Below are 12,398 nucleotides of genomic sequence, written 5' to 3'. Positions count from 1 at the left end.
TGTGGTGCTGTGGCCAGGAAGCAGCTCAGATGTGACTGTCTCTTTTCCCCTGTCGCTTTCATCCTTTCATCATTAATGCCAAAATTCATTATTTCATTAGGGGTTGCAAAATGGAGATCATCTAATTATACCTTCCTTCTTTGACAAGACAGAAAGAGGAACATCCCCTCATCAGCTGAGGTGCAGTATGCGCAGAACTTAAGATTTTTATTCGTGTCTGTATCAAATCTAATCACTCTGGACGGTGAGGCCACTACACACATTATGCGCGGAGCAAAGTGAGGACGGGGAGGGAAAGGTGATGAGACTGGAGCTACTTTCTCAGTCTCCGGTTGGTAGAAGTCAAGGAAGGGGCATTGCCTGGTCCAGAGCAGTACCTTCTATTGACAAGGGGTGGGGTGGGCGGATGGATGGATATAACTGGGGATCGCTATCTTTCACAGGTGGTTATAAACTACAGATTGCCTAAGGGAGAGCGTGACTAAAAACGGGGTTATCACCATAGTCAAACTCTAATGCTGTTTAAAACAACTTAACAGAGCTTCCCTGGTGGCGCAGTGGTTGAGAGTCCGCCTGCCGATGCAGGGGACACGGGTTCGTGCCCCGGTCCGGGAAGATCCCACATGCCGCGGAGCGGCTGGGCCCGTGAGCCATGGCCGCTGAGCCTGCGCGTCCGGAGCCTGTGCTCAAAAACAACTTAACAGAATCATAGCCATGACCTTTTGGTTTAGTATTTTTCCACTCAGAAGCTCAATAGTCTTTATTTTTTCACCTGGAGGAAAAGCTTCTCTAACGTTTCCCTTTCAAGGGGCTATTTCAATTCCCCACATCACGAGTCCTACCTTGACCTGCAAAATGGCACCTGACTCGGCTGCAGCCGTCTCCCTCTTCAGAGATTTTGATCTTGGTAATGGAGAGTAGACATCAGCCACAGCCCTCCCCAGACTGCCCACTAAATAGTAACAGCTTGGTAGCATTGGGGAACACCTGGCAGATTTGCAGTCTACCCGATCTGGAGGGAGGCAGAGAGAGAGAAAGAGATTTAGGTTCAAATGATGAGCAAGAGACAGAATTATCCTACTCATCTCTCTGGCGACTGACAGCCCGGCCCACACTGGGTCAGAAGGGAATAGCTCTCCAGTATCTGTTCCTGGAGGTGTGAGCTGACCAGCACATGCCAAGGGGTGGTAACTGAGATCTGCTCACAGCTCCTGCTATGGCCAGGCAGTGGGCCAGGCACTCAGCATGCATCAGGAAGCCACGAAGCCTGGTGGATAAAAATCTGACCTTCAAATATGCTGAACTGGATTCAAATTCTCCCTTGAACTGCCCCATGCTGTGTGAGCTCCGGCCAGGCTCTTAATCTCCCTGAATCTTGGCATTCTCATCTGCAAAACTGCGGAGATAACTCCTACCTCATAGTGTTTTTGAGATGATCAAATAAGAAAAGACAAGTTAACCACCTAACATGTATTCAGGAAATAGAAGATGTTTCTGTACCTTAATTGTAAGACTCTTCAAACTGGGTTGCTCAGGCACCCGCAACAGGATTCTGATGATGTCTTAAAGAATACGTACATTTGTAGGATAAACTCTTTCTGGAGTTTTGGTTTTTGTTTAAAATTATGTTGAGGGAAATTTTCAATGTTTAAAACAAACATGTGTTAATAGACTAGACTGCACATTTTTTTTTTTTTTTTTTTTTTTTTTTTTTTTGGTCCTCTCACTGTTGTGGCCTCTCCCGTTGCGGAGCACAGGCTCCGGACGCGCAGGCTCAGCGGCCATGGCTCACGGCCCAGCCACTCTGCGGCATGTGGGATCTTCCCGGACCGGGGCACGAACCCGTGTCCCCTGCATCGGCAGGCGGACTCTCAACCACTGCGCCACCAGGGAAGCCCTAGACTGCACCTTTTATGTTGAATTTTAATTATAGCTTGGGTTTCAAGGATATTTCATACAAGCAGTAGCTGCTTTAAACTGAACCCCCAACCTTTCAGAATTGCACATGCGTCCTTCTCTGTCTACTGCTCCCAGAAAAGCTTGAAAAATGGTCTTACCCCAATCTGAATGCTGCAGATACCACAACTATCCCCATTCGGCAGGTGAAGGAAGAGTCTCAGATTTGATGAGGTAGGAGTCAGGATTCAAAACCAGATCGTTTTCACGATGAAGCCCATGCTCTTTCCTCTGTTTACCATTACATCAGAGGTGAGAAAGAGAATAATTAAACATGAGGTGTATTAGTCAGGGTTCTCCAGAGAAACACAACCAATGGGATATATAGAGATAGAAAGATTTATTATGTAATTACAGGGGATGAGAAATCCCACCACCTGCTGTCTGCAAACTGGAGACCCAGGAAAGCCCATGGTGTCCAAGTGCAAAGACCTGAGAGCCAGGGCTGCTGATGTCCAAGGGCAGGAGAAGATGGATGCCCCAGCTCAAGCAGAGAGCAAACTCACCCTTCCTCCACCCTTATATTCTATTCAGGTCCTCAGTGGGTTGAATGATGTCCACCCACACTGTTGAGGACATCTTACTCAGGCTACCAATTCGAATGCTAGTCTCTTCTAGAAACACTGTCACAGACACCCAGAAATAATGCGTATCAGCTATCTGGGCATCTTTTAGCCCAGTCAAGTTGACACATAAATTAACCTTCACAGGGAGCATTCCTGATCGAGGCCCCACCTATGTCTGGGCCTGGATCACTTGGCTTGTAGTTCAGCTGGCATGGGTCCAGCAACTTCTCATACTGTTTCTCTATTCATAAAGCCCCAGGGCCACAATGACTGACGACTCAGCATCTAAGCTGGCTGTGGTCTGATTTGAATAAGACCACAAATAAGACCACAAATAAGTATTTGAATAAAGCTAGTGTTTTAAACGTCTCCCTCCATCACACCCTCCATGTTGCCATTATGGGGGGAGCACCCAGGTGCAAGCGGTCCAGGCTCACAGAGGGCGCCAAGACCAGGTGACGTCATCTAGAAGTGGAGAGTTAGAGCCCAGTGAAGGATAGAGATGGGCAGCTGAATTGGGTCACTCTCCTAACGCTGATGGAACCTTCTGAGACACAGTGGTCACATACAGCCTTTCTGGATTGTTCCAAGTGACCAAGCAATGGGCTTGTGCTCTCGTGAGGCTGTGGCTGTCTGGGTAGTAAAACAAGTTAACCAGCTACCCTTGACTTTCCCTCCTTCCCCGTCTCCCTTCCATTTACCCCTCATTGTGCTGCTCTGATATTGCAGCCTCCCCACCACTCCACCCCCAAGTGTGAAGACATAGCTTTTCCTCAGGCTCAGTGTTTTAGGGGACCTAGTTCACTACCGAAAATTGAACTTTTTTTTTTTTTTCTAACTCATGTTCTCAGGCTGGTTCACGTCTCCTCTAGATGACTGATGCTTTCCATACTTTTGTGATATTCAAATATAGTAAAACATGCATGATTATGGAAAGAACAAAGTGGTATGAGAGTTGGGGAATCTATCCTGCCCTTCTCTGTCATTTACTGACTGCATGACCTCGGACAAGAAACTTCTGTCCCTTTTGGTTTCCTCAACTCTAGGGTGGTGGAGGAACTGTCAGTACGAAGTGTAGAAAGAACTTGGCTTCGGGTGAGACAGACATGGGTTAGAATCCTGGCTTTGGGGACTTCCCTGGTGGCACAGTGGTTAAGAATCCACCTGCCAATGCAGGGGACACGGGTTTGATCCCTGGTCTGGGAAGATCCCACATGTCGCGGAGCAACTAAGCCCGTGCGCCGCAACTACTGAGCCTGTGTGCCACAACTACTGAAGCCCGCGTGCCTAGAGCCTGTGCTCTGCAACAAGAGAAGCCACCGCAATGAGAAGCCTGTGCACCGCAATGAAGAGTAGCCCCCCACTCGCCACAACTAGAGAAAGCCCAGGTGCAGCAAGGGAGACACAACGCAGCCAATAAATAAATATTAAAAAAAAAAAAGAAATGTGCTTAAAAAAAATAAGAATCCTGGCTTTGTCACCCTGTCGCAGTGGCTGTTAAGCTGGTTACTTAATTACTCTGATCCTCAGTTTCCCCTTTTATAAAAAAAAAAAAAGATAGTAAACCAACTTCTGAGGTTGCTCAGAGGATTACTGTATATGAGACAGTGCATGAAAAAGCCTGAACGAACAATTTGGAGAAATAAAGGGATTAGGTGGCACAAGCATTTTTGAATTCTTCATCAAGGATCCCTTCTATTTCTTTTTTTTTTTCAACTTATTTTGAAAGATTCTGCCTGCAGAAGAGAACTGCTTAACAGGACTCATCATTTCTTCTTTTCTTCAGTTTTAAACAAAGATGCTCTTCGGAGCTTCTCATTAGCAGAAGATAATCAACGTGACATCACAGAGAATGTAGGCTGTTTCTAGGCCACAGCACAAATCTCTCCCTCCCTATAACTCACAGATATTATTGAGCACCCGCTGTGTGCTGGCCCCGTGCTGGACGCTCAGGATACAAGGATGAACAAAGGCAGACGTGCTCCCCGTTCTCAGGGAGTTTACCATCTAGAGCTAAGTAATAATCAAATAATCCATAAACTGGATTGTCACAAATGCTATGGAGAAGGGGCATAGGAATCAAGAGGGACTTGAAGCCCGAGACCTGGGCAAGGATGCCAGAGGTAACAGAGCTTGAGCTGGGCCTGAAAGATGAGTGGGAGCTGACTAGACAAAAAGGGAAGGAAAAGCATTCCAGGCAGAGGGAACAGCATAGGCGAAGGTGGAAGGGACCCTGATGCACATAGGGAATTGATAAAAAGCCAGAATGGCTGGAACACAGGGAGTAAGGGGCCAGGCGGTGAGTCATGAGGCTGGAGCCAGGCCTTGTGAGGCCTTGGGCCCTGTTGAGCATTGGGTTCTTCATCATACGACCTGAAAACATTGATGTGATTTTAGGGGAAGAGTGACATGGTCAGAATCGTCTTGCCAAAAGTCTACTTCAGTTGCAGCGTGGGGAGGAGTTTGGAGCAGATAGAGGAGAACGAAAACAAGAAAGTTCACACTTGCCTCTTCAAGTGATTCTTGGAGTAGATGATTATCAGAGGAGATGGAAAGAGTCAATGGTTTAGGAAGATGTTAAGAAGGGAGAATTGACAGGACCTGGTGATGGTCTAGACATACCAAGAAAGGGAGAGGGCATTGTCAAGGGTGACTTGTAGGGTTCTGTTGTAGGCAGCTCAGTAGAGGAAGCTGCCTTGTGTTGAGATGGGAATGCCAGAAAAGGAATTGGTTTGTGGGGGCACTGGAGGACAGGGAGATTATATCTTTGCGTTTGGACGTGCTGAGGTGGATATGCCTTGAGAATTGCAAGAGCGGATGTGGTTTGGACAAGTGTTGATTCTGGTCTGGATTCTGGGAAAGGGGTCTGTGCTGGATCCCGTGAATCATCGCCGTGAAGGTGGCTGATGAGGCTGGGGGATGGATGAGATCACTGCGTGACCTTTCAGGGAGCATTCAATCAATGGAGGAGCTCTGTTAAGCTTCGTAAAATACTTAAAAATAGCTCCTGTTCTGCCGCCTCTTTTACCTACATCCTTTCAGGAACTTAAAAGATCCTGGCAGGCCAGGTCCAAAACCAATAACCCATTTGGTTTTCCATCTTACTTTGGCTGTGGGAACCTTCATTCATATTCATAAGCCAAATAAACAATAAAGTTCACAGAGTGAAAATGGAACAGGTCTGGTTAAAGCAGGCCGTGAAGGGCAGCATCCCTGACACTCAGACTTCTCCCACCTGTAGGGACCTCTGTGGACCCCCCCAGGGTTCCAAGGAAGTCAGCTTGCTGGCCTACACAATTCCCTGTCTGCTTTCATTTCTAAAGGTTTCCAAGTCTCTGATGATCTCATGGGAGTGCCAAACATTATCAGGTATGTCCATCATGGCACACAAGAGACCCAGGATCTCATCAGAACTCTGGGTCATCTTAGCAAACCTCAATTATCCCTGAGCTTCAGACACTTTGAAGACTTCCAGCTGTCAGAACTCCAAACAGACCAGCTTTTCACAGAGGATGCAATTTAGAAACCCAGTGTTTTTCCATCGACAGTGAAGGCCCGTTGGGTTTCCCAAGTGGCACTCTCGTTAAGGAAACGCAATTTATTTCTCGGCGGAACTAAGGGCATGTGTTGCTCCATAGCATTTAATTCTGCAATGACAAAGATGAGGAGGTTGCCAGGAGAAGCTTGTGGGTCTGGGGAGAGGAGGGGAAGGGTGGCATTTGGGGAGTTTGCTAGTGCTAAATTGCTCCATCTGTTGCATTAATAACCAATCAGTCCGGGGGGCTGGGAAAATGGGTAATTGGAGCATATGGTACCTATTAGGACCTATCTGCACATATGTAACTGCTCATTTCATCTGTACAAATGACTGCTTACTTATGCAAATGGCAGGTCTGAATGCCCATGTTAGGAAATTCTGCTAGGAAGGCATTTCCTTAGGAAAGGCTATACTCAAACCCTCAAAATGCTGAACAGTCTAGGAGCAACCATGCCACGGATGCATAAGAGAAAGAACTGTAAGCAAGGTGGGAAGAGAAAAGTCCTATTGGAAGGTTGAGAATATCGGAGCTTATGCTTTTCCAAAAGGGGCTGCGAACATGGGTTGCATTGGCCATAGAGTGAGGCTGACTAACAAAAAGTGACAGTGCTCGAAGCAAAGACCACTGATTGGGCTGTAGGTCCAAATTCTGGAAGAGTTTGGGTCAGATAGCCCGGTGTTACTTGTGGTTCAGAAACAGGTATTGGAAATACCAATAGTAACATAACTAGACATGTAACCCAGATATAGCCTGGGGCTCCCTAATATTCAGGCACCAATATTAAAGTCTAATGAGAACCAAATATCTCTTCTTGATCTGGGGGGAAATTCATGGGGAATTACTTGTGCTTTTTTTGTTTGTTTGTCTTCATACACTTGCTTTCTTACGGGCTATTATTTCACCCTCTAACCTCCTAGGTTAGAGGGTGAAATCAGCTCTGTCACTGGTTGCTACAAGTGGCCCACTTTTATTAGCATTTTGGGATTTTTGTACAATGCACTAGACTGGAGAGATGTGGGGAGAGAGGGGGAGTGTCCAGCAGAAGGTGTGACGCCATGTGATTCCTAGCTTTCTCTCATCTCCTGGCTCCCTTCCCTCTCTTTCCCCCTCTAATTCCACCACTTCATGTCATCCCAAGCAACAAATAATGTCCTCTCCTCTATTCTGCTCAAGTTCAAATGCCTCACATTCTCTCTGACCCTGAACACTTATCAAACTATTTTTCCTACTAAGACAACTATCACTTTCTAAGAGGAATTGTAGTGAATTCAATTTTCTCCTACTTACTACATAAAGATGGACCCTGATCCAAAATCTAATACAAGCTTCTACGTATATGAGCGTTCATTTTTTACTGTTGCTGGAATGAAAAGCGGACTTAGCTAAGCATTATCAGGTCTCAGACAGGAGGTGACTTAGGACATGTTTGGCTCCAATTTAAGCGATAAGGAAATTTGCTATCTCACATCCTAAATACTCTGGAAATAATACATCTCTCTCTGGGTTGGCTAATTCAGTAGCTCAGTTATCTAATTAAAGACCCATATTTTTCCACCCTCCACTTTGCCATCTTTAGTAAGTGAACTTTGTTCTTCTGTTGGGCCCCTCCTGGGAGAAGGTCTCTATCCTTTGGCTCACTCTCCTTTCTTGCACAGTGTTCACATCTGTTAACCAAATTCTCACGGCAATCTTCCCGAGTTGGGTATGCCCATTTTACAGATGAGGACACTGAGGCCCAGAAAACTAAGTAGCTTGCACAAGGCCATGCAGCAACCCAGCCAGTGTTCAGGTCAAGACTGAAACCTGGAACCCAATCTATCTTGTCTAGGACCTCTTCTGGCATCCTTGTTGCTTTTCTCCTAGGAAAAATCTGACTGGAAGGAAGGAGGCCACCTGAACAGCCATGTGGTGGTCCAGGGACAGGCACCAGAGCTGGAGAAGCTGAGACTCCATGTTTGCTCCTGTGTTTCCCAGCTGAACTAACTCTCTCCCAAATCAAAACCAGTTAGAAATGAGGCAAGTTGCTGAGATACCGTTAGTGGTTTGTCCTGCCTTGATATCATTTACTCCCACTGAGGAGCTAGAGGGTTTCTGATGATGTGATGTATAAATTATTTGAGTAATTAATTTTCCCATCTCCTCTGGCCATCAGGAAACTCACAGCTAAATGAATAAGTGTGTGGAGGCTCACGAACTGTACATCCACATGCCAACTTTCTCCCTATTCTTGACTTTTTCATGTGATGTATATTTTCTTTGGCCCTGATTTGTTATTGATAGTCTGTACTTTATTGAAAGCATTCTTGTAAACTTCCTCTATTCCACTGTGAGTTGAAACCTGGTATAAAGATATCGTCTTATCTTTTTCCAGAAAAAAAGATGTTTTGGAAAGTGAAAGTCCTTTTCTGTTTTGGATGTTAGAAATAGAATATGAGAAAAAGATTGTCTAATTTCACAGGCTCTGTGCTCTGGAGAATACAGGACTATGATGCTTGATATTAAATGCATGGACTACAGTATAAATTTCTACAATTGGAATAATTGTGTTGGTGTCATTTTCATCTCCATGACCGCTTTTGTGTATTATTATTTGGGGAAAGAGTAGGATTTGAATCCTTTCACTCCTTCTGTTCAAAGTTATGCTTATTGAGATATCATTTACAAAGAGTAAAATGTATCCTTCTTAGGTATACAATTCAATGCACTTTGACAAAGTTTAGAATTGTGTAATCATAACCACAGTCCAGATTTAGAACTTTCCATCACCCTAGAAAGTTTTCTCATGAAGTCAATGCCCTCTCCTCCCCTGCCTCCAGCCCACTCAGCTGATTTCTGTCCCTATAGTTTTGTCTTCTTCTCCAGATTATCACATAAATAAAATCATACTGCATATAGCCTTTTGAGTCCGTTTTTTTCAATTAGCATAATGCTTTTTGAGAATCATCCATGTTGTTGCATATATAAGCAGTAGATTCCTTTTTAGTAGCATTCCATTGTATAAATATATCATTTATATATCAGTTGAAGAATATTTGGGTTGTTTCTAGTTTTTGACAATTATAAATAAAGCTGCTGTGAACATTTGCCTACTGGTCTTTAGTGGACATATATTTTTATTTCTTTGGGGTAAATATCTAGAATAAGACTGCTAGATCACATAATGCATGTGTAACCATATAAAAAATCACCAAACTGTTCTTCCAAAGTGGCTAAATGTACCATTTTGCATTTCTGCCAACGCTATATGAGAGTTCCAGAAGCTCTGCACCCTTACAGCACTTGGTATATGTCTTAGTCTATTCAGGCTATTATAACAAAGTACAACAAACTGGGTAGCTCATAGACAACAAAAATTTGTTGCTCACAATTCTGGAGGCTGGAAGTCTGTGATCAGGGTGCCAGCATGGTCAGTGAGGGCCCTCTTCCAGTTTGCAGATTTCTCATTGTGTCTCCCATGGTGAAAGGGATGAGGGAACTCTCTGGGGTCTCTTTTCAAGGGCACTAATTCCATTCATGAGGGCTCCACCGTCATGACCTAATCAACTCCCAAAGACCCACCTCCTAATATCATCACCTTTAGAAGTTAAGATTTCAACATATGAATTTGGAAGGGACACAAACATTCAGAACATAGCAATGTAGATGGTTTTTGTTTGTTTGCTTTTACCATTTTAATAAGTGTGAAGAAGTATCTCACTGTGGTTTAAATTTGCATTTACCTAATTGCTAATGATGGCAAGCATTTTTTCATGTGCTTCTTTGCCATCTGTATCTTTACTTTGAATAAATATCTGTTCACATCTTATGCCCATTTTTGAATGGTGTTTCTCTTCTCATCATTGAGTTGTAAGAGGTCTTTATAGATTCTGGATACAGGTCCTTTCTCAGATAAGTGTTTCACAGATACTTTCTCCCAGTCTGTGGCTTGTTTTTTCATTTTCTTAACTGTGTTTTCTGAGGAGCAGAAGTTTTTAACTTGAATGAAATCCATTTTATCAATTTTTTTCTTTCTTGGCTGTGGTTTTTTGTGTCTTATCTGTAAAAAATCTTTGCCTAAATCAAGGTCACGGACATTTTCTCCAGTTTTCTTCTAGATGTTTTATAGTTTCAGGCTTTAAATTGAAACCTATGACCAATTTTGAGTTGATTTTTGTATATAGTGCAAGCTGAGTGTTGAAATTCATTTTTTGCATGTGGACATCCAATTGTTCCAGCACCATTTGTTGGGAAGTCTCCTCCTTCTCCTTTGACTTTCCCTGGTGCCTTTGTGAATTCTCTCAATCTTGACTTGGAATGAGATGCTGCCATTTCTATCCCCCTCACTTTCCAAGTCTCAGCCTGGCATTAAGCCTAGAGGGAGATTTTTGTTGCAATAAGTAACCATCTGTAAAGGTGAAAATGTCTGCTGTAAGTGACTAATAAAAAAAAAAAAAAGCCTCCTAAAGCCTGATGAAGTAGCCCCAACATCTAAGTGCTTCCCCCAGGTTTTAAAAGAGAAAGCTGAAAGACGTCCATTCTCACTTGCTCAAATGAAATTCAGCTTCCTTTGATTGGATGGCCATAAAATCTGTTTTTATTGCCACCCCAGCCTTTTCTGAAAGCAATCCAATTTAGCAAGTAGAATATAAAGCCATTCCAGCTGATAAATACGTGCTGGTGACAAGGCACGGGGAGCCCCTCTGCTTTGGCACCTGCAGACTGGCTGAGAGGAAGGGGGAGCACCCGGGATACATGAGCCCTTGGCGGCCGTTTGTCCTGGGTCCTGGACCAGTGGGGCCACCATTAGCTGTGGCCTTGGGGCCCTCATTGTCCAAGGGAAAAGCAGGGAGCTTAAGAGTCATCCTTGTCTGTCACGTATGCATTCTCTGGCCTTCGTAAATCAGCTGCCCTTTGCAAACCTCATTTAGTTTCCTCACCTCTAGACTGGGAGAGAAGTACCCATGTGTCCGGGTGAAGATAGGAGGTGATACAAATGATACACAAGCACTAGTCTAGTGCTTGGCACTTGGGAAATTCTCCATGATGATAACCTGGTAAGAAAAAAAATTGGGTAGACTCGGGAGAGAGGGACCAAGGTTTGCGAGGAGACTTACTAGGTGTGTGAAAATGGGTGACTCTCTAAGGTCTACTCTGTAGGGTTGCTGAGTGGATGAGAAAGAATCCCAGGCCAGTGTTTTCAGCAGTGGAAGGGCTTGATTAAGGGAAGTACTATTTTGTTATTATTATTTGTCTTAGGCTGAATGACGCCCCCTCAAATGTCCACATCTTAATCCTTGGAACCTATGAATAGATTAGCTTACATGGCAAAAGAGACTTTGCAAGATATGATTATGTTAAGAATCTTGATGAGGAGACTGTCCTGGATTATCTGGGTAGGGTCTATATATAATCACAGGGGTCCCTATAAAAGGGAGGCAGGAGGGTCAGGACCAGAAAAGTGATACGTGTCCCAGTCTGGGAAGATCCCACATGCCGCGGAGCGGCTGGGCCCATGAGCCATAGCCGCTGAGCCTGAGCGTCCGGAGCCTGTGCTCCGCAACGGGAGAGGCCACAACAGTGAGAGGCCTCGTACCGCAGAAAAAAGAAAAAAAAAGAAAAAAAGAAAAGGTGATATGACGATGAAAGCAGAGAGAGCCTGGAAGGTGCAACACTACTAGTTTGAAGCTGGAGGATGGGACCATAAGCCAAGGAATACAGGCAGCTTCTAGAAGCTGGAAAAATCAAGGAAACAGATCCTTCCTCAGAACCTTCAGAAAGAATGCAGCTCTACTGACAGCTTGATTTTTAGGATTTCTGACCTTCAGAACTTTAAGAAAATAACTTTGCCTTGTTTTAAGTCAGTAAATTTGTGGTAATTTGTTACAACAGCAATAGAAAACTAATATTATTATCATTATTATTAATAGTTAGCCAAGAAGTTACAAACCCACTTCTGTAAGTAACAATTCTATAGTGTTCTCTCTGCCTTGGAATATCGCATGGCCATTTGTCTTCAAAGACCACTTTTTTGTTTTAAGTCTCTCATGCCCTGGGCTTTGTACTTTGAACTTGTAGATCATCATAAAAATCTATGGGTATCTAGGTATAGATGGGCTGTGAGTGGGGCTTGGAAATGGCCTGCAGTGGTATAAATGATCCAAGGGTGGACTGCATTGGTAGTAGACGTCTTAAGTAATCCTGGGGGCCACGTGACAGAATAAAAAGAGTATAGATGTGGGAGTCAGACCCAGGTCTGATTCCTCCTCCACCATCACAGCCTGGGTAAGTTACTTAATTTCTCCGAGCCTCAGCTTCCTCCTCTGTCCCTTGTGGGGAGTGACTCTCACGTCTCAGGGGA

This window comes from Aethalodelphis obliquidens, unplaced genomic scaffold, assembly GCF_003676395.1.
Source record: "Aethalodelphis obliquidens isolate GAN/ISIS:26980383/991018 unplaced genomic scaffold, ASM367639v1 scaffold52, whole genome shotgun sequence".
In the NCBI taxonomy this organism is placed as follows: Eukaryota; Metazoa; Chordata; class Mammalia; order Artiodactyla; family Delphinidae; genus Aethalodelphis; species Aethalodelphis obliquidens.
Note: the sequence above shows the minus strand (reverse complement) of the source record.